This window comes from Tenrec ecaudatus, chromosome 2 (genome assembly GCF_050624435.1).
Source record: "Tenrec ecaudatus isolate mTenEca1 chromosome 2, mTenEca1.hap1, whole genome shotgun sequence".
NCBI classification, from domain to species: Eukaryota; Metazoa; Chordata; class Mammalia; order Afrosoricida; family Tenrecidae; genus Tenrec; species Tenrec ecaudatus.
The window spans coordinates 251,598,250-251,624,782 of NC_134531.1; the positions used below are offsets into that span (position 1 = coordinate 251,598,250).

The following is a 26,533-nucleotide window of genomic DNA, read 5'->3' on the forward strand; positions in this document are numbered from 1 at the left end:
GATAAGAGTGGTATGAGTCCCTAATAAAATGTAAAAAAGAAAAGAGAAAGAAAAAGAAAATGATTAGGGCAAAGACTGTACAGATGTGCTTTATACAATTGATGTATGTATATGTATGGACTGTGATAAGAGTTGTATGAGCCCCTAATAAATTGTTTAAAAAAGAAAAAAGAAAAAAAACTTCTTTCTACCTGAAATCAAAATATTTAAGCAAGTGTTTATTCATTATTTCATACCACAATGTATAAAAAGTTATTGAGGCTAATAAAAAACTGTGTATTAGTCTATATTGTATAATTATTAGACAGACATGCAATAATAGTTGAATGAATAACTGGATGGATGAATGGACAAGTAGATGAACAGAGAGACAAGTAGATGATGGAATGAATGAATAGATAAGTAAAATAGTACAATGAGGGAATAATAAAGAGATTGACATTCTGGGCAGATGAAAATGAGGATCATAAGTTGCCAGAAATGCATCATTATACTAAGGCAATTTATTGACGCTATACTAAGTCAATTTGTAGAAGCACCTATGTGCTTACTAAGTGTTTGGACTTACTCTTTGGGTAATATGGCACAGGTTTTAAAACAGAGATAATATGGTCATATATCTGAGGACTGCTGGTTGAGTACACTTTACAGAGGAGAGAAAAAGTCAGAGATAGAACACCGCAAAGTTTTACAATACTAGAAACTATACTTGGAGGACCTAGATTGTGGGTGTGGCCATAATATGAATTTGGAAATAAAACAAGACCGAAATAATAGGTAGATCTAAAATATAATAAATTGGCAGAATAAACTGGTTACATTTGGAGAGAGATGAAGAAGGGCAATCCCATAATTTGATGCTCAGAAAATGTGAGATTAACCATAAACCAAGATCAAACCAAAACCCACTGACATCGAGTTGATTCTGAATCATTACAACACTATAGGACAGAGAAAACCTGCCCCCTTTGAGTTCTCCAGGCTGTAACTTTGAGGGGAGCAGAGAGCCTTGTCTTACTCATTGTCTGGCTTTCACATGCATATGGAATGGTTGAAAAATGGCATGGGTCAGGTACACCTCATTCTTCAAAGTGCCATCTTTATTTTTCAACAAGTGGTATCTTTACTTGTTCAAGAGATCTTTTGCACCAGCTTTGTCCAAGGGCTCACAATTAAGGACAATGTGTGCCGGGGTTGTATTGTTTTACTTACTCAATCTGTATGTGAGCCCTTGTTTTGGAGCTTCATTGGGAGCCCTTGTTTTGGAGCGTGATTTGGGGCCCTTGTGTTTTTGAACAGTTGCCTCTTGGTCTCCATACAGGCTCTGCATGTGCACAGATAAGTGTAATGGCATTCCCATTATTTGCAATGCTGCTCACAATTCACTATGATCTATACTGATATATTCCAAGTGGGTGGTATTGACCTTTCGGGGAAGGAGCTGAAATGATACTGGGTGGGACTGAAAAAGAAGATTCCTATACTGGATTTATGGGCTATAAGAACAGATTTTCACTGTCTCACTCACTCACTGACTCACTCACTGTCTCACTTACTCACTCACTATCTCACTCACTCACTCACTCACTCACTGTCTCACTCACTCACTCACTGTCTCACACACTCACTGTCTCAAAAAAAAAGAATATAAAAAGCCTGGGCTAGCATTAAAGATCTCTCTCTCCACATGAACAATCAGGTGGGGCTGAGGTGAGCATGCTACCATGAAAAAAAAAAAAAAAAGAACAAAGATTTTAAATTGCCAGAGGCAACTGAGTAAATTTTTTTTTTGAAAAGGGAGACGTAGTCTAAGTAAATCTGGGCATCTATGATATACACAATCAAATGTCTTTGTATAGCCAATAAAATACAGGTAAATACATTTCTGGTGTTCTTTGCTTTCAGCCATGATTCGTCTGAAAATAGCTATGATATCCATTGCTCTATGTCCTCTTCTAAATCCAATTTCAATTTCTGACAATTCCTGTGGATGTACTCCTGCAGACATTTTTATTATCCTCAGTAACTGTTACTTGGGCTTGATAGTAAACATATTGTTTGATAATTGCCACATTTGTTTGATCATCTCTGTGGAATGTGCAAAAATGTGGGTGTTTTCCAGTCACTTGGATAGAAGAGTAAACGCTTTCAAAATTGCAGCCATTTGTTGGAGTAGCTCATTAATATTCTGTTGATTCCTGGAACTTTGCTTTCCAGCAGTGCCTTCAATGCAGCTTGGACTTCTTCCTTCATAATGATTATTTCTTGATCATATGCTATCTATTGAAATGGATGAATATCAACTCCTTATTTTGGGTAGCATGATAATTACACAAAGTGTCTTTGTATATATTTTCCCCATAGAATTCAATATTATAAATTAAGGACTTAATTTTATATTATACATGAGGATTATATTAAAACTTATAAGTGATTTTAAAATTGTATCATGTAAAATATTTTAATTTAAAGATTCAATTTTTCTTTGGTTCTTTCCATTGAGAAATGGCTAACATATTCTTCTCTGTAGCTTTTCTAACTCCAGGTCTTTGTTCATTACATTATAACACTTTACTGTGTTTTCTTAAGCTGCCCTTTAAAATCTCTTGTTCAGCTCTATTACATCATCATTTCTTCGGTTTGCTTTAGTGATTCCATGTTTGAAGCAAGTTTCAGTGTCTTTTCTGACATTCATTTTGATCTTTCTTTTCTTTCTGTCTTTTTAATGACCTTTTTGTTTCTTTGTGTATGACATCACACAACTCTTATTTTTTATCATTAGTGTTTAATACCTCTACTGTTGAGATGATATCTGGATTCAGGTGGGATATGCTCATTGGGGTTTTTTTTTGCACTTGGTGGACTTGTTTTAATTTTCTTGAACTTCAACTTGCATATGAACAATTGATGATCTGGTCAGCAACTGGACCTTGCTCTCAGTGATGATATTTAACATGTATATTGTCTCTTCCCAGATGTAATCAATCTTATCCCTGTGTATTCAATCTGGCATAGTTTATGTGTATGGACACCATTTATTTTGTTGAAAAACTGTAGCAATGAATAGATAGATAACATTTCAAAATCCTATCATGTGATCTCTCACATCATTTCTATCTGTAATGCCATATTTCCCAACTACCAATCCTTTTTGTACTTTCAACTTTACATTCAAATCATGAGTAGTTGTCAATACATCTTGACTGTATGTTTGGTGAGTTTCAGACTATAGAAACTTGTGAAAAATCTTTGACTTCATCAACTTTGTCATTAGTAATTGATGAATAAATTTGAATAACTGCTTAATTTACTAGTCTTCTGTGTAAACATGTGGATATTATCCTATCCAACACTAGCAGTGTTGTAATTCAAGATAGATCTTGATTTTTTTAACAATGCATGTGATACCCTTTATGTTAGAAAGGGTTCTCTAGAGAAACAAAACCATGACACTTCTGAAAATTATAGATAGATAGCTAGATAGAGAGATAGAAATAAAGATAGATAGATACAACATAAGAAATAAACAGCTAATTAGTCTATAGAGCAGTACAAATAGTTCGGTGCAACTCACTTCCGTAAGACAGCTAATACACTGGCAGTCCTTCAAGTCTTGAAGGCCACCCAGTGCAAGTCAAGGTAGCACACAGCTGAGTCCTCTATAGAGCAATTCAGGCAATCTGGCCACAAGCAGTAAGCAGCAAAGCAGGTCACCAACAATCAGCCAGATGACAGGATCGGACAGTCCCCAGCTCAAGCAGTGTATACTCCAGTAGCGTGGCCAATCAGGTCTTGAAGGAATCTCAAATTACAGCAACACAGTCCACGAATTGGGTATCACACAGATAGTGTAGCTCACAAGTTGAGGCAGAGAACCAGCTAAGGCAGCCGCACACTGATCCGGTCATCAAAGAGCAAGCGACAAGAAAGGTGAGGCTCACCGAGCCATTTATCTCTCCACCGCTCATTTAATCCCACATGTGTTCATTAGCCAGGTTGGCACAATAAACCTACCATTCACACCCTTCCTCATCAATTTGTACTTGCTGGCATTGTACACCATATGACTGATTCAAAATAGTCAATACTAGTCCATCTGACTTCACTAATGCCTAAGATATTGGTCTTTTTAGTTCAATTTCCTTTTTTGCAACTTCCAATTTTCCTAGAATCATAATTTGTACAATCCTTATTCCAATAATTAATGGAGGTTTGCAGCTATTCCTTCTCATGTTGAGTAGTACCCTATCACTAGAATCACATGAGCCACTGTACAGTGCCACAAACTGACAGACTAGTGTTGTCACTGTTACTACTTTTCTATCAGTCAGATTTCTGTGGGATATGATGGGATTTCTTTAGAACTTGAAGTGTCTTTGATCCCAGACCATAACTGAGAGCTTATGTCTCATAGTGGGTGAAGACTGTTTATTAGAAAGACTCATCTCAGGTTATCAATCGTGTGTAATCAATGTCATGGTATTTATCAACATTAAGAGAGAAAGGGCAGAATTTGACCTCCATAATGAGACACTCCCCCCATAACAGCTCTGAATAGGGAAGCCCCATTGGTTGGGAAAAGGCATTGGCACGTGTAGAGGTCAAAGAAAAAACTCCCAATATGCTCTCCAGTTGATTCTGATTCATAGACTTCCTGGGGCAGTAAATCAATATAGGAGCAGAAAGGCTCTCTTCCTCGCTCAGAACCACTGGTGGGTTTCAACCTCTGACCTTGTGGTTAAGCAGTCCACAGCTTACCCAACAATGCCACCAGAGCTCCAATCTATGGAAAGTAACACATCCTTTGGATGATATTGAAGCCCTACATCAGGAAGCTTCCCAGTCTTCACACTGTGTTACTCTTCATTTTTATCCCTTTCACTACAAAAAAACTGAAATCATAACTATAATGCTTTCCATTGTTCTATGAATTAGTCTAAGAAATTATCAAACCTGATGAAGAATTGAGAGCCGTGCAGGTTATAAGGACCTGAGAGCTCTGGGGACCCCTATAGTTATGGCTAGAACCATGAGATGGTAGTGGGTACACCGAAAATTTGTAGCCAGCACACCAGAAGTGATGAGTCATGGGGATTCCAAGTTTGAGACTGGCATATGAAGTATTGGCTGACTTGACACTCCCGAAGACTGTGCCTTTTAAGTTGCTCTGTCTCCAAAACCCAAAATTAAGTTCATTGGCATCAAGTCAATGCCAACTGATAGTGACTGGTAACGACCCTGTAGGGCAGGGGGAAACTGCCCCTGGTGCTAAGACTGTAACTCTTGACTGGCGTAGAAAGCCCCAACAGTCTCCCTCCGAGTGGCTGGTGGTTTCAGACTAGTTTTGAACTGCTGACCTTGTAGTTAGCAACCCAACACATAACCACTGTGCCACATGAAGAAATATTACGTGTGCAGGTGACATCAGTACAGAAAACAGATGATATGTGAATTGTATGCCAATAAAACTGTGAGCTTTGTGGGGGAGAACAGAAGAGAGAGAGAACCAAAATTGAGATTGCATTTATTTGATGAATCTATTGTCAGGGAAGTGAGAATTGGAATTTGATTTTTCTCCTGAGATTTGGAGCCAATGCTAACACAACTATTAAATTGATAACAATTTACTTAACATTTTTGTGTATACAATTTCTGCATCTTTAAACATGCTACCAATAAAATACACGTTTTACTATTTTAGAATATATGTGAGAGGAGAGTCTAGGATCTTCAGGGTAGGAATCATTTACTGAGTCAACTATTTAGGAAACAAACAATTTGAAAATCAGAGGAATATATTAACATAAAATGAATTAATTACCAGAACCAACCCAACAAAAATTGGGAGATGTAAGTAGTCATAAAGACAACTTCAGGTTTTGCCCCAGTTCATCTGATGTGTCAGGGGAAGAATATGAGCTACAAAATATTGTGGCTGAATGACTACTAATTTCTGGCCTAGATATCATCCTGTATTTGCCATTCCATTTTCTCAAAGCAGGGAAAGATGGGGCACAAGCTCTTGCCCATAATAAAGAATCCAAAGCAAATGATAGGAAGTACTGCCTCATTTTTAGAGAATATACCTAGATTGTTAATATCCTGAAGCTAAGCTGGAATTTCAGATCAAATGTATAAAAATTTAAATGGGTTTAAAAGAAAAATTTTACATTTGTAATAAGGAAAATGCTAAAATAAATAAGGAAAGTGCTAAAATAAATAAGGAATAAACAAATAAACAAGGAATGTATTTCGCAAAGATGAAATGGAGATTAAGTTCTAGGAACCAGGGCATTTCCATAAAGAGTCCTGGTGGCATTGTGGGTTAGGCATTGGCTGTTAACCACCAGGTCAGTGGTTCAAACCTGTTAGTCACTCCTTTCTTGAGAGGTTCACTAATTCAGTAGAGATTCGCAGTCTTAGAAAAACCCCATACAGGTTAGGTAAGAGTCCAGCCTTGACTCTTGACGGTAGAGCAGTGGGTTTGGTTTGAGTTTCGGTTTATCATGATGGGAAAATCGGCGACAGATATTGATGATGAATGGCCATCTTCACTGAATTGTACTCATGGAAAATGCCAAATGGACAAATATTGTGTCATATATTTAGTACAATAAAAACCATATTTGAGTAGTACTTTTAAAGTATGTCTTTAAATAATGCCTGTCTGTAAATAAATGATATATGTCCAGTTAAATGATTATTCCTCATATTTTGCATTATTTATTCATTCTTTTCATCTCTCCAGTGGCATTACACTTGATTCCACACCACCAGTCTATGGAGGTCTTCCATGGAAAGATGAGTTGGAATGCCACAGCACGTAGTTGTTGTTGCTAAGTGCTGTCAGTTCTGTTCTGATTCATAGTGACACTGTTCACAGAGGAATGAAACTCTGCCTAGTCTTGCACCATCCTTGTCGGGCTAGCCCCGTGTTGCAGCCATTGTGCCCATTCATGTCATCAAGGATTGTTTTTTGCTGCCCTTCCACTCTACTAAGTGTAAGGTTGAGAGAAGACTCAATTCAATCACAAGACTAGGTGGGTTACAAACAGCAAAGGTTATTTCTTGCCTGTGTGCAGATGGAGCAAGGCAAAACAGTGCATCAACATGCATCAGCCGTGAGCTCTGGGACTAGTGCTTTTATACACTGTACAGAATGGGGAATGGGCTTGGCCCCTCTGAGGTGGAAAATACATGCTGAAGTCTTCTTAATTGATTTGCATCAGGAAAGTTCCAGGAATCATTTTCAGTCTTTGTTCTGGTTCGCTGATTTCTTTGTGGTTGTCAATGTCCTTGGTTCACTGGTTTTTGACAAAGGCCCATTCTTTCCTGTTTGTACAGAACAGGACCACCCCTGGAGCAGAACTTTATAGGGTGTGCTCCGTGGCAAACATGCAGGAACTTGGGTTCTTAGCAAACTCTATTAAGTCTTACACCAAGCATGATGTCCTTCTACAAGGTCTGGTCTCTTCTGAAAATATGTCCAGAATTTATGATGCACAGTCTCACCATCTTCACTTCCAAGGAACATTCTGGCTGTGTTCCTGTTTGTTCTGTCTGGCAGCCCATGGTATTTTCAATATTCTTCATCAGTACCCTAATTCAAATGCATGGATTCCTCTTCAGTCTTCCTTGTCCAATTTCCAACTTCACAGGCATAAGGAGGTTGTGGGTCTCACCATGACTTGGATCAGACCCACCTTAGTCCTCAATGGGACATCCTTGTTTGTTCTTCAACACTTTAAAGAGAGTTTGTGCAACAGATTTGTCCCCTACAATTTGTAATCTGATTTCTAGATTGCCACTTCCATGATCTTGGTTTTCTTTATACTGAATTGCAATGCATACCTAAGGCTCTGTCCTTGATTTTCATCAAGTGCTTGGTATCCTCCTTGCTCTCAACAAGCAAGGTTGTGTCCTCTTCATATTACAAATCGTTAATAAATCTTCTTCCAATACTGGTGCCCTATTCTTCATCTAGCCCAGTTTCTTATGTAATCCTCTCAGACTACAGATTGAACAAGTATGGTAACAGGATGTCATCTTGAAGCACAGCTTTCCTAATGTTGATCCTCACAGTAGTTTCATCTTCTGGTTAAATGACTGCCTCTTGACCCATGTACAGGTCCACATGAGTATAATGAAGTGTTGGAATTCTTATTCTTCTCAATACTATCAATAATTTCTTATGATCTACACAGTTGAGTGTCTTGGTATATATAGTTGATAGAAGGCATGTAAGCATCATTCTGGTCTCCTCTGTTTTGAGCCCAGATCCATTTGACAAGCACATTGACAGGCAAGTGATGGACACAGCATGTAGATAGCATCAGAACCCTAGTTACAATTCCAAAATGGTCCTGTTCTTGGCATCCTAAGTACCTCCCCCTCAACTCTTAGAAACCCAAGGTGTTGAGAAAATCATTCTCTAGGATTTATAATGTTCAATGCCACCTTTCTTTCTGTGGCCCAGCAAACATGATCTTTCCTTCAATGTTACTACTGTAGGTTAGTTGTTCATAAGACGTGTATCCCAAACTATGGTTAGGAATCCTATCCAGTTCTCTGTTGATCTGAGTAGCCTTGGACAAGATGTATAATCTCTAGAAAGACCCTTTTTTTTTTTCATCCATATACTAAGGATAATTTACTCAAATAGTAAGATTGTTTAAGAAACCCTGAAAACAGCAGCAATTAAGCATTCGGCTGCTCGCCAAAATGTCAGCTGTGGGAACAGACCAGCCTCTCTGCCGGAGAAAGAGTGGCCCTTGTTTCCTTAATGATGACAGCCTTCGAAACCCGATGGGGCAAATCGACTCCATCACAGAGGGTCTCTATCAATCACGGTCCACTCAGTGGGTTACTGGCTTAGAGGTAGGGGAGGCAGGAGGTTGGTTCTGAAAATTAGACAAGATGGGACCAGGAGGATCCTTAGCTGGTTCACACAAAAAAAGGTCTTTTAAATTCTGAAATGCACTATTTAAAATATTTTTACTGAATCATAAGTAAGAATATTGACTAGGCTTAAACTTTCAGGGTGTGGTTGAACTTTAAAACTTGAGTCTTTCAGCCTAACTAGTATCTTTTCGATGGAAAAATAATAACAACAAACATTTATGATGTGATTTTTATATGACATACAATAACCTGAAATGCTTTATTGAACTTTGAAACAACTCTAAGCAGGAAAGCATGAGATCCATTTTACTGAAACACAGGCAAGTTAACTAAATTGCTCGAGTCCATATATGTAACAAGTACCAGAGCTTGGCTTTAAATACAAATACTCTAGCATCAATTTCGCATCCCCCTTTTATATTCTTTCTTTTAACCCCCTCAGAAGCATTCACTAGCAATTTGCATCCCAGAATCAATAGCTGCTGATGCTAAAAGAAAATTTCAGGGTAGGAAGACCACATGTGGAATCAAAGGGAGATTGACCAAAAGCGAAAGGCAAGGGCCACAACTATCAGCTTCATTTTCACTTTGGGGACACTTTGTTGTCATCAGAAAGATCATGAGAACCAAAGGCAGAACTAAACCAGTGGCTTTCAATTTGTAAAAACAGATAACAACAATTAAACGTTGACTTAAATTTTCCAAACTGAGTTTTCTTGGCCAGATTAATCACAAACCAGTAAACTATACCCCATTTGCCAATGACACTTCACCACTGAATTAACAATTAAGGACACAAGGTCCCTGTCCCTGCCCTGTTTCCACACTTTGTTCCAAAAAGATGGAAGTGGGAAATGTCTGAGGGAGATGCATGTTCTGTTGAGAAAAAGCAATGAGAGTAATAAATCTCAAAGCCTAGTAGGAAAGGGGATTGTGTTTGTACATGAAAGGCACAGCAGAGGTGTGCCTTTATTAAAGATATTAAAACATATATATCTTATACCAACCCCTAAACTAGCTCACATAGTGAATGGGTAGCCAAAGACAGTCATTTTGTACTGGGAGGAGTACCTACCTGTCCGTCACTGCCCCTTTGGGTGTGCAGTGATGATCTCTAAAGGAAGCAAGATGCCCTGGAGCCCACACATGCCCATCCCTTCTTTATCACTTACTAGCACCTCTCAAGCCACCCCTGGCAGAAAAGTTGGAAGTTTCCCAATCCTTGGTTCCCTGGCTGGTTTTGCTGCCCCATACTCAGTGCTCTTTCCTGGTTTCTAAGTCAGGACTGTCTACCCTGACTCAGTGGGGTTGGCCCTACCACATGCATCCAGTTCCTCTTGCTTGAAAACAGTCTCACCTAATCAGTTCCATGTCCTAGACCTTCTGCCCCAAAGAAAACCATTTTGTACCTGCCGTTGGAGGAGGCGGGCTCCTTGCAGAGAGCCAGAGCAGAACACACCAGGGAGTGCGGCAGGGAGTCCAGGGCTTTCCTGCATTCAGCAGGCATCAAACTTCCACGTATTCTGCCTCCCTTTGCTGGCATCAGTTCTATGCAGGTCCCAGAGCCCTTCTCCCCTCACTGAGAGGTGATAGAAGCCACCCTCTAAATCCCCCGAGTCCCTGGGCAGGCCCCCAAAACAGGAAGTAGTCTTGCTGGCCTGAATCCAGTGGGAGAAGTCAGAGACTTGGTCTTGGAAGCCACTGTCTTTTGCATGGCATGAGGTTTTTGTGAGCATGTGCACACCATTTCTTCTTTTGCCATGCAGACAGTGGAGTCAGGGCATTTTTCTACAAGAAACAGTCGCCCTCTGCTCCCCCAGTAAGGACTGTCTGTAACCTTAAGCCCAGCAGAGGCACTTCAGGAGGACAAGAACCTCACCACAATAACGGATATGGCCCCAGGGTAGACAAAATAGAAAGTGGGCATACCGGTAAAGACTTCCCCAAATTCAATTTGAGCCCCAGAAGGGGAGGGCAGTGTCTATTAAGTCTATTTTCCAGACTTAAAATACCAATTTATCCCTCCACACATACTGATCCCACCTGCCCTTCCTTTGCTTCCTTGGGTGCCGGAAGATGAGCTACTCTGGTAAGCAGGCACTCAAAATATAAGAAAGGCAGAGAAAGCCTCTCAAAGGAGAGTCGACCATAATAACTTGAGTGGTGTAAAACTTTAGGGGCTGTGATTGTTAGGTTTAGTGTGCCAATCTGCCCAGTAAGAACATGTGGGACTGATCAGGTTGCAGTTTGATTGTAGGGTAAGGAAATAAATGGTTCTGCAAGGCCCGCTCCCCACCCCCTCTTGTCTTGCTCTCTGGTGATCAGAATGTGTTGAAGTGTGCTAATGTTTTAGCTAGCTCTCTGCCTCCACCTGTGAGCTACAATACCTGTGGGCCAAGCTAATATGGATTGTGTCACTAGAGCTTGAGGCTCCTTCGAGACCTGCTTGAGCTTGAGGCTGGTGGTGCCTGTTGCCTTGCATTGCTTGCATTTGATATCCCATCTGGGTCTGCTTTGCTAAGCTCCCAAGCTATTGACTGTTGGTGAACCATTCTATGGCTTGCTGCTTGCCTTACCCAATGGAGGACTCTGCTATCTGCTTCCTTGGTTTTGGACAGAGCAGCACCAGTCACCAATGCTAGTAATGAAGAAATTGAAGAATTCTACCAACTCCTACAGTCTAAAATTGATCAAATATATCATCAAGATGCCTTGACAATTGTTGGCGATTATGCAAAAGTTGGAAATGAAGAGGAAGAAATCATGGAAAATATGGCCTTAGTCGTAGAAACGTAGCTGTATACCACGTGAGAGAATGGTATAAGACCAACAACTTCAAATCATGAACAGTCTTTTTGAACAACATAAATGGTGACTATATAATGATCTCGTCCAGATGAAATATACTTAAATCAAACTGACTACATCTGTGGGAGGGATTGAGGGAGAGAAACATCAACCAGAAAGAGGCCAGGGCTGACTGTGGACAGACCATCAACTGCTCATAAGTTCAGGTGAAAGTTGAAGAAAATTAAAGCCAGTCCATGAGAGCCAAAATATGACCTTCAGTATATGTCACCTGATTGGAAAACATGTCAAGAATACCTTTGCCCCAGTGACAGAGCATCAGTGACAGAAGACCTGATGAGCTGTGAGATGACAATGGGAAGAATATACACGAGGAAAGCAAAAGATCAGTGAGAAGACGAGATGAAAAATCAAAAGGGATGTCAGAAGAGGCTCGCTCTGGATCATAGAATGGCTAAGGTCAATGAAAGAATGATGACGTAAAAGAGCTGAAAGAAAATTTCAAAGAGGAGCTCAAGATGACAAAATATTCTAAGGAAATATGCAAAGACCTGGATTAGAAAACTAAGTGGAGACCCAAGGCCCAAGTGTCGGCCAATGGAGATCCCCTCATAGAGGGGCTTAGGAGAGGAGATGGGTTAACTAGGGTGTGAGGTAGTATCGATGAAGAACACAGCTTTCCCCCAGATCCTGGATGCTTCCTCCCCCCAACTACCATGATCCGAATTCTACCTTGCAGGGCTGGATAGGACAGAGGCTGTACACTGGTACATATGAGGGTTGGAGGTACAGGGAATCCAGGGTGGATGATACCTTCAGGACCAAGGGCGTGAGGGACGATGCTGGGAGAGTGGAGGGTGAGTGGGTTGGAAAGGGGGAACTGATTACAAGGACCCACATGTGACCTCTTCCCTGGGAGAGGGACATTAGAGAAGGGGGGAAGGGAGACCCCGAATAGGGCAAGATATGACAAAATAACGAGGTATAAATTACCAAGGGCATATGAGGGAGGGGGGAAAGGGGAGGGAGGGGGGAAAAAAAAGAGGACCTGATGCAAGGGGCTTAAGTGGAGAGCAAATGCCTTGAGAATGATTGGGGCAGGGAATGTATGGATGTGCTTTATACAATTGATGTATGTATATGTATGGATTGTGGTAAGAGTTGTTGGAGTCCCTAATAAAATGTAAAAGAAGAAAAGAGAAAAAAATGATTAGGGCAAAGACTGTACAGATGTGCTTTATACAATTGATGTATGTATATGTATGAACTGTGAAAAGAATTGTATCAGCCCCAATAAATTGTTAAAAAAAAAAAAACTAAAACAGAAGAACATATTCAGCATATCTCAAATTGAAAGAACTGAAGAAAAATGTTAAGATCCTATGGACAAAATATTTTAATGCCGGAAGCATCAAAAGAATGTGGAACACCCGCCCCCAAGGGGGACAAACCAAAGCAACATGGGTGAAGGGTGAAAGAAGACAGCAGACGGTGTAAGGTATGAAAATAATAATAATTTATCAATTATCAAGGGCTTGAGAAGGTGGGAGGGTGGAGGAAGGGAGACAAAAAGAAGCTGATATTAAGGTCTCAACTAGAAAGAAAACGTTTTGAAAAGGATGATGGCAACATATGTACAAATGTGCTTGATAACATTGATGCATAGATTGTTATTAGAGCTGTAAGAGTCCTGAGTAAAATTATTTATTAATAAAAAGATGAAGAAGAAGGAGGAGGAAGGAACAAACAGAGTCACTGTACCAAAAAGAACTAGTCGGCATTCAGCCATTTCAACAGGTACCATATGATCAAGAACCAATGGTACTAAAGGAAGAAGTCCAAACTGCACTGATGGTATTAGTAAAAAACAAGGCTTCCAGAATCAATGAAATACCAACTGAAATGTTTCAACTTGCTGATGAAGCAAGATCACTCATCAATGCCAAGAAATTTGGAAGACAGGCAACCAATTGGAAGAGATCCATATTTATACCCTTTCCAAAGAAACTGTCCTCACAGAATGCTCAAAATATAAAAACATAACATTAATATCAGATGCAAGTAAATTTTGCTAAAGATCATTCACCAGTGGTTGCAGCAGCATATTGATAATGAGCAAGCAGAAATTCAAGCCAGATTTAGAAGATGTGGAGCAAAGGAAATCATTGCTACCATCAGAAGGTTCTTAGCTGAAAGCAGGGAATACACGAAAAAAGTTTACTTGTGTTTTATTGATTGTGCAAACGGTTAACTCTATGGAGCATAACCAACTATGGATAACATTAAGAAGAATGGGAATTCGGAATACTTCATTGTGTTCTTGTGAAACCTGTACTGGGTAAAGAGGCAGTCTTTCAAAGAGAACAAAGGGACACTGCATGGTCTTAAATCAAGGAAGGTGTGTGTCAGGGTTCTATCTGCTCGTCATCCATATTCAATCTATTTGCTGAGCAGATAACCAGAAAATCTGAACTATATGGCGAACTCAACATCAGAAAGGAGAAAGATTTATTAACAAATGTTGATATGCAGAAGATACAACCCTGCTTGCTGGGAATCAAGAGGATTTGAAGCACTTGCTGATGAAAACCAAGGATTTAAAGAAAACCGAAATCTTCACACTTTGGACCAGTAGGTAACATCTTGATAAATGGAGGAAAGATTGAAGTTGTCAAGGATTTCATTTGGCTTGGATCCACAGTGAGTGATCATGGAAGCAATACCCAAGAGATCAAACGACAATTTGCACTGGGTCAATCTGCTGCACAAGATCCCTGTAACTTGTTGAACACTGAGGATGTCACTTTGGGAACTCAAGTGCTCCTATGCCGAGCCATGATGTTTAAAACTGCCTCATATGCATGTGAAAGTTGTCCACTGCATAAGGAAGACCCTTAAAGAATGAATACATCTGAAGGATGGTGCTGGAGAACAACATTGGCACTAACATGGGAGTGCCCAAAGAACAAACAGATCTGTCCTGAAAGAAGTATAGCCCAGGAATTGATGCAAAGGGCTTAAGGGGAGAGCAAATGCTATGAAAATGATCAGGGCAAAGCATGTACAGATGTGCTCTATACAATTGATGTATGGATTGTGATAAGAATTGTATCGGTCCCTAATAAAATGTTAAAAGAAAGAATGAAAACTGAAATAAAATAATAAAATATCAAGAATGGTTTAAAAAAAGAAGAAGTATAGCCCACTGCTCCTTTGAAGCAAGGCTGGTGAAACTTCATCTCACATACTTTGGGCATTTTATCATGAGAGGCCAGTCCCTAGAAAAAGACCCATTGCTTTATAAAGTAGAAGGGCAGATGGGATTGAACTATTGGATTGTATTATATTTAAATTATATGCCAACAAAATTCCTGGGGTGGGGAAGAGTAGAAGGGCAGCATAAAGGGGAAAGTCCTGGGCGACATTGACTGACACAGTGGCTGTAACCATGTGCTCAAACTTGACAACAATTGTGAGAATGGTGCAGTACCAGGAAGTGTTTATTCTGTGTGCACAGGGTTGTTAGGAGTCTGCACAGACTTGATAGCCCCTCAAAACCACAATATCAACTCTAGGTCTTTGAATATTTCTTTATAATACTTTGTCTTCCCAAGCCCCTCTTTCTTTGGGGTTTCCCAGGTTTTTAAATCTTTATGGCAGCAGATACCCTCCTTTTTCTCACTTGGGAGCAGTTCATGCAGTGGCTCTCCTGTACTTGTGGCTAACAGTCAGACGCCCAACAGCACCACCGCGGTTCCTCTAAGAACTATAATCCAAAGGTTATTATTCAGCATATAATTAATGTAAAGGGTTTTGTTGCTTTTTATTACATGTTTTATTGTGTATTGGGTGAAGGCTTATGAGCAGGGTTCCATTCAACATTCATATACACGGTGTCTGCTGCCTTTGGTTGTAAACCCTACCATGTAGCATCATCCCTCATCACACTTGTGCCCATCATTATTGCTTCCTTCCTAACCCCTTGGCTTCTGAATTTTGTCCTAGGGCAAATGTGGCCCTTTTGATCTTGTAGGGGTGATTGTTCTAAGGATAAGTACCTCATTCCTGTCCTTGCTACCTTTAGAACCCTACTTATCGTTTGACTGAAAATCGAGCCAGGAGCCTGAATTCCTTTCCAGACCTGAAGGAAGAACTAAGTGCCATAGTTTTTAGGTCGTTCCTACCACCTCTGAACAGTAATCCTCGTCTTTTTCTATGATTTTGAATTTTGGTCCACATTTTTGCCCACATTTCTCTCCCATCCTATCCAGTACCTTCTCGTGTGAACCCTTTCAGAGCAGTTGGTAGTGGTGACTGTGGCATCTTGTTCTTCTGGTCTTATGGTCATGGAGATGAATTTCATGTGGTCTATTAGTCCATTCATAGCAACGCTATAGGGCAAGGTAGAACTGCCCAAGGCTGAATTAGAAAGCTCCATCTTTCTCAGAAGGAGCTGCTAGTGGTTTTGAACTGCTGAAATTAGTAACCCAAGAAGTAACCACCATACCATCAGGGCATATGGGCACTATGAATCAACATCTACTCAATGACAGTGAGTTTGATTTGGGGGAGTTATAATTCCATTGAGGCAATTGTTTTCATGAGTCTTCAGTTTTCTTTACTCTTCTTTCCTCTGGGCAGGGAGAGACCAACAGTTGTGTCTTAGAAATTGTTAAGGTCCAAATCACTATCAGAGTAAGATATAAAATATTGTCCATTGAAAAATGACAAATATTGTATGAGTCCAATATTATAAGGAGAAAAACTAATTAAACAAATCTTACAGACTAATTCCCAAACAAAAGGGTAGAAACACTACCTACTGGCCATCACCCCCTTTATGTGTACTTCTTAAGAATCACCTTGAAGCAGGAGACCTTACGTCTGCTGGTGTCAATCCTTAAAAGCATCCACTTGATGCTATACAACTTAGAAACAAGGCTGCAACAAATCAACAGGCCCTCCACAGGAGCGAGAAGAGGGAAATCAAGTTCAGACCAGGGAAGGGAGCTTCTACATTTCAGAGGAGGGCCTGATAGTTCTGTTAGTGAGCAAACAGGGAGGAGAAACCTCACTTGGAGAAGAGATTTGTTTAGAATCCTTTCAATCCCTAAACAATATCTGTATGGAAACTAAGGGGAGAATAAACCCAATTTTATGGTGCTGGGTGGACACTTCGAATATGTTTCCATCCAACCATCAATGAACCACGCCATAGACTAAGCCTTGTGATGACCTTTGACACTGGTCTTACAGTCAACAGGGTATCCCCCACGGGTCACACCAGAAGGACTCCACATGGAAGCCAGACTGAATGAAAGGAGCACTGCGTCAAAGCTACCTGTACCCTTGGATTTCGCACTGGAACACTCCAGGTGAGAGGAAGCAAAGGATGGCCGCCCCAAGACTGGGGAAACAGTGGTCATCAGACCTGGAGTGGGATCTCAGTGGGTGTTCAATGAAAGGGAACCCAAAATCACCCTACATTTAGTACCGCAATGCTCCCCTCGCATCAATATGACAGGTTTTAATCTGATAGGATGGATCTCCACTTTTATGAAACGATACAGGAAAATTTCCCTGAGCACCAAACCCCGTGCTCAGTGTAAACAGAGTTCAACCAACTAAGCCCTCAATCTGTACAAAACAACACCTCATGGATTGCGCCTCACAGTTGGATTACAAGGGGTACCCAGACAAAACAGGATTTTTGTTTTCAAAGCTATGTATTTAAATTTATTTTACAAAACCATTTTATCACCTTCCAAGTACTTTCCATTATATTTAAAACATTTGTCAAATCTGCGATTCCATTCTTGGAAACCTTTGCAAACTCATCTGTCCTTTCCATCAATGGCTGTCCTTTCATGCCCCTCCACATTCACGGAAGCAAAAAGAAGCCACATGGAGTGAGGTCAGATGAGGAAGGTGCAGAGGCCAAGAAAGGCATGCTGGGTTTTTTCCCAAAACTGGTGCACTGAGATGGCTGCATCAGCAGGTGCATTGTTGTGGTAGCAAAACCAGTCCCCCATCTGCCACAAATCAGGGCTTTCTTGTCACTTACTGTTACACAATCTTTCCAGGACTTCTAAATTGAAAGCTTGATTAACTGTCTGATCTGGTGGAATTAACTCCAAATGTACTACAGGTTGACATTTTTGTCTCTTTGGGAAGTTGGCAGACACCCAGAACAACGTCCAGATGTTTGTCATCAGGCAACGTTTCACCTTTTCTGAAACAAGAAAACCACTTGTACCTTTGAGTTTTTCCCATAATGCTGCCCTTGTCAGCTGTGCTCAACATCACAACAGTTTCTGTAGCATTTTCCCTGAGCACGGAACAAAATGTCCCAGCTGCCATCACAAATAAACGAGGTTTGAGAGAAACTGCTTTTACGAAAAAATTCACTGTGACCAAAAAGAATCTTCCCAGGTGATGCCACTGGGTGCACTAACTCAGATCGAGTTGCTTAAAAAAATGTGTCCTATGAAAGCTCTGCTCCACTCAGCACAATTCTGTTTTCGGCAGGTACCCCCTCATCTACTCACATAAACTCCACATATCAGCAGTATCTTAAATTCTATGACATTGGGTAAATTACTGATGTGAATGCAATCACCTTATATCCCAGGTATATAATTCACAATGTTTTCCTTTTTGTTTTGTTTTGTTCATTTGTTTTTACTTTGTTCTTATTGGTCTTTGTTTTTGTCATAATATGAGCACCAAAGTAAACCAGAATCGCTCATAACCCATGGACACACAGATGGATTTGGGCTCATACTTAATTCTAGCCCCAATCCAAGATTGGTTAGTTCTGATAACATAGCCCTGCTCAATACTAACCTTCATGAAGAGATCACTGAAGATATGGGTGCTACAGCAAAGTGTGGTGAAGAAAGCAGATGGCATGTGGCTAGCAATTGGAATTCTGGGATCTTAAAAACTTGTATTCAAACAAGCAGCCATCTAAGTGAGGTGTCAACTAAGTTCACAATGAAGAAGCACACATGATGGTGTGATCCAAAGATGACAAAAGCAACATCTAAATATGATGAAGGGAAAAGTATCAGAGCTTAAGTTCTGAGCATCCAATTTGTAGAAGGCTATGGAGGACAGTGAGAACCCAAAACTCATGGGCAGGGTATCTAGTCAGACTAAGTCTCGGGCATATCCCCCTTAGCCACAGGCAAGGCACTCGAACATCTTGATTATCAAACACAGATCATTGTAAACTTGATTATGGTGAATGGAACTATAGTGTAATAAACTTGGTCGGTTGACCTCCCTCTTGACCTAACCTAAATTTGCTCTAAGCTCAAGTATTTCTCGCTTGTTGCAACAAAAATTTCTTCTCTGCCTTTTTAAATATTAATGGTGGTCTTGTCTTTCTTTTTTTTTAATATGGAACGCTTCACAAATTTGAATGTCATCCTTGCGCAGGGGCCATGCTAATCTTCTCTGTATCGTTCCAATTTTAGTATGTGTGCTGCCGAAGTGAGCACAGGTCTTGTCTTTCTTACTCTTTATTTTTAATCTTTATTTTCTTGCCGTTTTGTTTTGCTTTTAATTGTTCCAAATGGGTTTCCCAGTTTGTGTGGCACAGAAGGAGTGGATGCATCGAGACAATAATGGGTACAATGGTTTATCAGTGACATGGGCTGGGATGGTGGGAGCAGTCAGAGGATCTGAGGAGTAAACATTGAGTGCAGGCAGGGGCAAGGAGCATTAAAATGGATTGTGATGATGTATATACAACGCTTTATAAAATGATCTTACTATGGAAGTATATGATATATGAATACTGTATCAAGAAAACTACTATGAAAAATAAAAAGAAACCAAAATTAAACAATGCTTATCATGGGTGAAAGAGGAAGGATTTTTGCTTAGGGGACATGGAGTTTAGGTTAATGGTGGTAAAATAATTTGGAAATGGACACCAATCATTGGTGTAAAACATGAAGAGTATAATTGAAGGCACTGAATTATACATGTAGAAGTTGTTGAATTGGAGAATTTTTATTGTGTATATTTTTGCAACATTTAAAAATAATTACATGAATAACAATGAGGATAGGGAAGTAGAAACTGTTTTAGCATTGATTATGGTGATGATTATATCCTCTTCTTGATATGATTGAATTGTATGACAAGTGGATGAAGGGACAATAAAGCTGTTAAAATAAGTAAATAAATAAAATACTGTCTTTGTGAACCATGCTATGAAAATTGGTCTTGCTCTACTCTGAGAATGTGATCCTGAGCCGTCAGGCCCGGTGACTACTGCATTTGGTTATGGCTAAGATGTGTTCATAATTTGTCCCCTGTTTCCTCTACCACATTCACAGATGTATTAGCAGCAAATGGAAACACATATGTAGAAATATCTTCTGTCAAACCTATGTATATGCTCAGATATAGTGATGTTTATTGTACTGCAATTATTACCAGTAGGAACTTAACAGTTCCTTAAATATCAACTCGTGTTTAATAATCTATATATAAATGACACAGTTATGAGGCCATTATTTATGTTTTATTATGATTATGAAGATGTTATATAGCATAGAAAGACACTTGCATTATAATATTGGATCACAAAAATGCAAATACAAAATGATAAAAAAATATTATCACAATGTGATTAAAAACACCTAGGAGAAAAAGAATTAGCTGAAAATACACAAACTATGGTGTTTATTTCAATGGGTGGTAGGAATATGTGTAATTTTTTAACTGCTCCTCTAATATTTCAAATTTTCTAAAAGAAGTATATTAACCTTATTTAAAAAGTAGGCAAAATCATTGTTTTACTCTTTGAATATATTTGGAAAATTTTTCCTTCTTGATATTTAAACTACTGTATATTATAAACTGTGAGGGAAGAGGACAGGCAGGCCTTGGTCTTAGCATCCATGAAGTGCAAGCCTGGCCTACTGAGCTGCTAGTGTGGGTATAGCAGTGCATCTGGTGGGAGGTAGGCCAAGTTACCTGCCATAAAGAACCCATGCATCTCCTCTGATCTAACCTCATACTGTCGACATTATGCTGCCTGTTAATGATAAGGTTCTTATGGATGGAATATGAAATCGTTTCACACAGTGGTCACAGAGTTCTTTTTTGTTTGTTTGTTTGTTTGTTCGTTTGTTTGTTTGACCAGCTCCACGCCACTGCAGTGACACTTTATTAGAGCACTTTCCAGGACCCATGTTCGTCCACAAAGCATGTCCATTACAATATAGCCTTGGCCCCCATCCTTTGGCAAGTGTTGGTTGGATACCAAACACCACAGAAGCAAGAGCTGTTGATAGCAGGCATCTGGTTTTGTCGGCAACTGACAAGGTTTGACCCTCGTCCACCCTTGCTGTTTACTCCCCCGTTCTGAGCGAACAGCCATGGATGGCGCTGGGACACCCCACGGGGAAGCTCCTCAAACGCTGAAACCCCAGGGCCTGACCAGAGAGGCTAAGGTCAAGTTAGTGTTTCTCCTACGACCAGCGATGGCTTCCCTCTGAGAAGGCGCCCCAGCCGTGAGTGCTGGCTGGCGGGAAGCCTGGCGGAGCCTCGGGAGCCCTCCTTGGGGAGCTGGGAATTGGAGTACTGAGTCTTCTTGAGGTCAGGGGAAGAGACATGAGCAGCTGCTTAGCTATGACAAAAATGTGTGACAAGGTAGCTAAGCTAGGTCCCTTCCCGAATGGAGGGGCACCGCAGAGTGGCCTGGCGGCTTTGTTAGCCTGGCTATACAGCTCCCTGCAGCATTTCTGTGGGGGGTTGGGGGGGACTGATTAAGCTGCCCAAGGACCAGGCGCAACATTGGAATGCCAACCAAAGCCCTGACCTCCTCCTGCCCAAGGGCTGCTGCTCCACACCTGCAACCCGAAAAGAACGGGGGTTTCAGGCTGGCGGTTTGTCTGTCTGGAGACAAGCCCAGCTTGATTGGATGCAAGCTGCCTGGGCCAAGGGTCACACAGTGCAGCACTGGGCCCTCCCTGTCTGCGGCTGCGTCTGGTGCTCCCTGACAGCAGCTCCAGGCCTCTGCCCCGGCTCGTGGGTGATGACCGCGAGGGCAGTGTGCTCAAGGGTAAGAGGACCTGAGCAGTCGTGTGGTGACAAACCAGTTACAAAATGGGATCAAAAATGTCTCTCCACAGGGATGCTATTAGGACCATGGGCCCCATCCTTCCTTGGGGCCTTGGTCAGCCCAGCAGATGCCAACTGGCCTGGCTTATTGCTTCCTTCCCGGCCCCTCCCTTAGACTGGTGCTGCAGGGAAAGGGGACCAGGGTCAAAAAAACAGGACATGTTTCAGCAGATACAATCTCCCAAATAAAAGTACGAGGTGCTTTTAAAGAACCAAGTCCCAAAGGCATCGTCCTCCCTCCCCAGGGACAGGGCGCCCTGGAAGGTGGCCAAAGACACCCAGACCCTTTCTTATTAGACTTTAAAAGTACCCATTCCCTAAGGTTAACAACCAAACCCCGGACTTGTGCTCAAACATCTGAGGGATAAAAGGACCCCCGCTGTCCGAGGGAGAGGGCCTCCACAGCCCCAGAAGCCGCCTTTCCTGCAGATGGCACCGCTGAACGTGCAGGCCTCCCAAATTCAAGTAGCCCTTCACGCCAGCAAAGGCCTTGCAGTGAGTGGTCATCTTAGGAGGAGATGGGTAAGTGAGTCCCTTCACACACAGACACACAGAAGAGCTGGCCCCTTAGGCTGGCACAGCACGGTCCTCTTGAAGTTTCCGGGAAGCAGGGCCAAGGAATGGCTGGCCAGGCAGGGCTTGCCGCGCCTCTGGGTGCTGGAGCAGTGGCTGGCCAGCAGCAGCCCGGGGCAGCCAGCAGGGTGGGACTCCACGGGACTGGTGGCTGCGCTGCCGGTCAATCGTCCTAAGTGCTGAAGCGCTTCACGTGCAAGGGGCGGACCGGGTCCCACAGTGCAAAGGTCTCCTGTCTTCGCTGGGGAAGCGGGGCTGCGGCTGGTGGCCTCCAACAGGGAGTTGTCAGGGACACGGGGGCTCTCCAAGAGAAGAACGTTGAGTGTGTCCTCACAGACGCGGGCCCCTGGGAACTCCCCCTTGGGCTGCGTCCTCTCAGGGAGGGCTTGTCGAAGAGCGGGGTGTTTTTCAGCAGGTGGTCCTCAGAGTGGCTGGTGGAGGAGTGCTTGTTGTTACTTAGGTTGTGCAGCAGCTTGACCATGGGCTTGGTGGAGGACTCCATGAGCCGATCTCCTCCTTCAGGGACTGATGATGGGGATGCTGCACGCAGGCTGGAAGGGGTCCTGCCTGTCCTGCAGGGCACTCTGGCACATGGTCACCAGCCCCTGAATGAGGTAATGGTTGGTTTCTGCCATCAGCTCCTTGATCTCCTGCCAGCTTTGGGGGGGGGGGGGGGGGGGGGAGGGAGTGACAGTGTCATCTCGGAGGTAATTCAAGATGGTGCCGAAGTGTCTATGAGGATCCAGCTTTCTTTGTCCATCAGCACTTCCATGCGCCCGCTGAACATGGCCTTGAGCATGGTGTCGCGCCGGGGCAGCGCCCGCACGGTGGTGTAGTACAGGGAGCCGCCCACATGGAGCTGGACATACTTGTGGCCCGGGCTGCCACCCTTGAAGCTGCTCAGCTTGGGCTTGGCCGCTGAGGCTGGGCACAGACAGGTGTCCCCTACCATCTCCCGCTGCAGGTAGATCACCACATGGCAGCAGGTGGGCTTGGCAGGCTCCACCATGGTGGAAGAGGTCACAGGTGGGGGGCCGGTGGAGGCCAGAGCCTCATCCTCTCAGTGCGTCCCTGGGGGTGCCTCTCCGGTCTCTCAGCTGGGCTTTGAGCCAACTCCATGCAGCGCCAGGACTGGTCGCAGCGGGCCCGCAATCCCAGGGCGTGGGTTCACATCCAGGGAGTCTGAGACTACAAGGCCGGGCCCAGCATCCAAGCGCCAGGGACAGAGCCAAGCCCTCCGGAGGAGTACGCAACGAGACCGCATCCACTTCCGGATGCTCTGCAGGCGCAAGGGCCTGTGGGTCACACAGATCTGTAAGAGAAATTTTATGGTCGATTTCTCCCTCAAAAATCAAACAACACCCCCAACTACCATGATCCAAATTCTACCTTGCAGGACTAGATAGGGCAGAGATTGTATACTGGGGCATATGGGAGCTAGAGGCACAGGGAACCCAGGGTGGACATACCTTCAGGACCAGGGGTGTGAGGGGCGAGGCTGGGAGAGTGGAGGGTGAGTGGGTTGGAAAGGGGACACTGATTACACGGATCTACATGTGACCTCCTCCCTGGGAGAGGGACGGCAGAGAAGGGGGGGAAGGGAGACTCCGGATAGGGCAAGATATGACAAAATAACACTCTGGATTATCAAGGCCTCATGAGGGAGGGGGGCGGGGAGGGAAGGGGAAAAAAGAGGACCTGATGCAGAGGGCTTAAGTGGAGAGCAAATGCTTTGAGAGTGATTAGGGCAACAAAAAAAAATCAAACAACAAAAACGAACGGGGGAGGAGTGGGTAAAGGGGAGCTTCTATCAAGAAGATCAAGAAGGAGAAGAATATTTTTGAAACTGTGGGAACAAATACACGATACTGCTTGGTGTGATTGAACCGTGGAATGGTGTGCTATCTGTATTAGCTCCCAATACAATCATTTTGGAAGAAGACAGATGGTGCTGACATTTAGTAGGTCATACAGTGCAGATCCACTATTGTCTTCCCATGCCTTTATGTACATCTTTGTGTGGCTATATCTTAGTTTCTTAAAAGCCATCTCTGGCCTCATAAGAGAAAAAGAAAGAAAGACAGTAGAAGCAATATGTCACCAATCCTTTTAGGAACTTTCGAGTCATGTACTTGAGAAATACTAATGAACTTCAAAAGAAGGAAAATACCGTAATCCATCATGAATGTGCTCCCTTTTGTCAGCCAGCTTCCTCCACCCTCTGGAGAGCACCGGAAGTGACGCCAAGGGAAGGAGTGTGAATGTATACCTGACAGCCCCAACCACAGCCCCGGACAGCCAGTGTGGCCTTCGCTTTAAACCCCACGCACCGGCAATCTCCAGCTTGGAAAATCTTGCCTGGGCATCAGTCAAGCAGCAGGAGGTGGTCTCTGTTTGTCTAAGCAGAGGTAGCCTGATGTGAAGGGTCCATAGACACTGCTTCTGCCCACACTCAGGGGCCTTCCCAGATTGAGAGAGGGCTGAAACCAGTTGCCAAGAAAAGCCTTCAGGGTTCAATTAAGAGCAATGAGATGTTGGAAAATACTTAACAAAAACCAGTCTTCCAAACCAGCATAGAGTGTGCAAATTCTGGGCACTTTGGGCAGTGTGTACTGCCAAATCTCTCTGATTATGTTTGGTGGAGAAGTAGGACTTCTTCACCAGAAAAGTTTGGCCTTCTCTGAAGTGAGAAGGCGTACAAGACTTTTCAAGTCTACCCTAAAAGCTCAAGATGTATAAGATCAAGAACTACTCTCAATAAGAAATCAAATACACATTTTGTTAATTAAGAGAATACCTCAAACTGATGGCTTTTAGACAACTTTTCAGCAATATCTGCTTTTAGAACGATTATTCTTCCTTTTATTTTTTGAACGGACTCAAAGTAACCAATAAACCCAACACCTTGAAATCACAAAAAGGTAGAACTAGAAATAGCCTTGTTGTTGCCATTGTTGTGAAGTGTCCCTGTGGTGATCTGACTTGTGACGACCCTGTATGAAAGAGCAGAACTGCCCCACAGGCTTTTCTAGGCTGTGTCTTTATGGGAGCATATAGCCCAAGAAGTAGCTGGTCGTTTCAAACTACAGACCTTCTGATTATTAACCACCTGCTTAATCATAGCACCAACAGGTTTCCTTAAATATTATGTAAACCAACCTCTTCCAGTTCTTAGGCAGTCACTGACACCCAGTGAGCTTTAATGGCTAGACTAAGGCTTTGAACTAACCTCTCATATTTGAATAAAATGTTGGGATTCTTAGGAGTCCTGGTGGATTAGTGGTTATAAGTTGGGCTGTTAGGCATGTAGTAGGTGGTTTGAAACCACCAGCCACTCCTTGGGAGAAAGATGAGGCTTTCTACTTTTGTAACGATGTAGTCTCAGAAACCCACAGGAGCAGTTCTACTGATGAAGCAACTTTGAGTTGGTATTCTTGAAGCACATTTGCACCTACTGATTCAGATCCTCAACTAGAATGGGTGAAAGAGGCCTATCAATAGATTGGTTTTTCTATGTCTGCCACCTCTTTTTTAAATAAAATAGTATCCATAGAACTCATTGTTTTGAGTGTTCGGTTGTTGGGTGCCATGGAATCTGTTGTTCCTCATAGCACCACAGGGAGGCACTGTGGGTCCGCACAATACTCATAATCACAGATACGTTTGAGTCCCTTGTCTCTACTGTGCCATTCCATCTTCTTAAGGATCTTCCTCTTTTTCACTTGGGAGAAGATGAACATTCAAACACTGAAAAATGCTGTTCCTGATTCAGGGTTTTGGGTCAATTTATTGGTAATGAAAATGTCAAGAGATCCCCCGTTGTTTGTGTCCTGCTTCCGAATCATTATCAGGATGGATAGCCAGCCCTCCAAGCAGCGTACTCTACTAAAGCAGGTGGGATTCAGATTTTGAAATGGAAAGTCCGTATATGGTATCTTTATTGATGGAATCAAAGAGACTTTTTTTTTTTGAGACCTTTTTTTTTAAGTCGGGCAGACACCATCTGGAGACAAGAGGTGAGACAGTGTCCAGATGACGATGCTTGCCTGGAGCTAAAGTGTGCCTACCTGGAACTGAGAGCGGACTGCTCTTCTCTTCATTAGTCCCG

General features: G+C 42.4%; 1 non-coding gene and 1 pseudogene across 1 annotated transcript; both read right to left on the reverse strand.

The window, feature by feature from the left end:
• Window positions 1-19,107: 19,107 nt before the first annotated feature.
• On the reverse strand, window positions 19,108-19,214 carry LOC142441937 (U6 spliceosomal RNA). Its single transcript, XR_012783214.1, has one exon. It is a non-coding gene; the product is annotated as a U6 spliceosomal RNA (small nuclear RNA).
• Window positions 19,215-22,588: 3,374 nt separating this feature from the next.
• Window positions 22,589-23,377, reverse strand: LOC142441423 (BTB/POZ domain-containing adapter for CUL3-mediated RhoA degradation protein 2 pseudogene; annotated as a pseudogene).
• Between the last annotated feature and the right edge of the window lie 3,156 nt (window positions 23,378-26,533).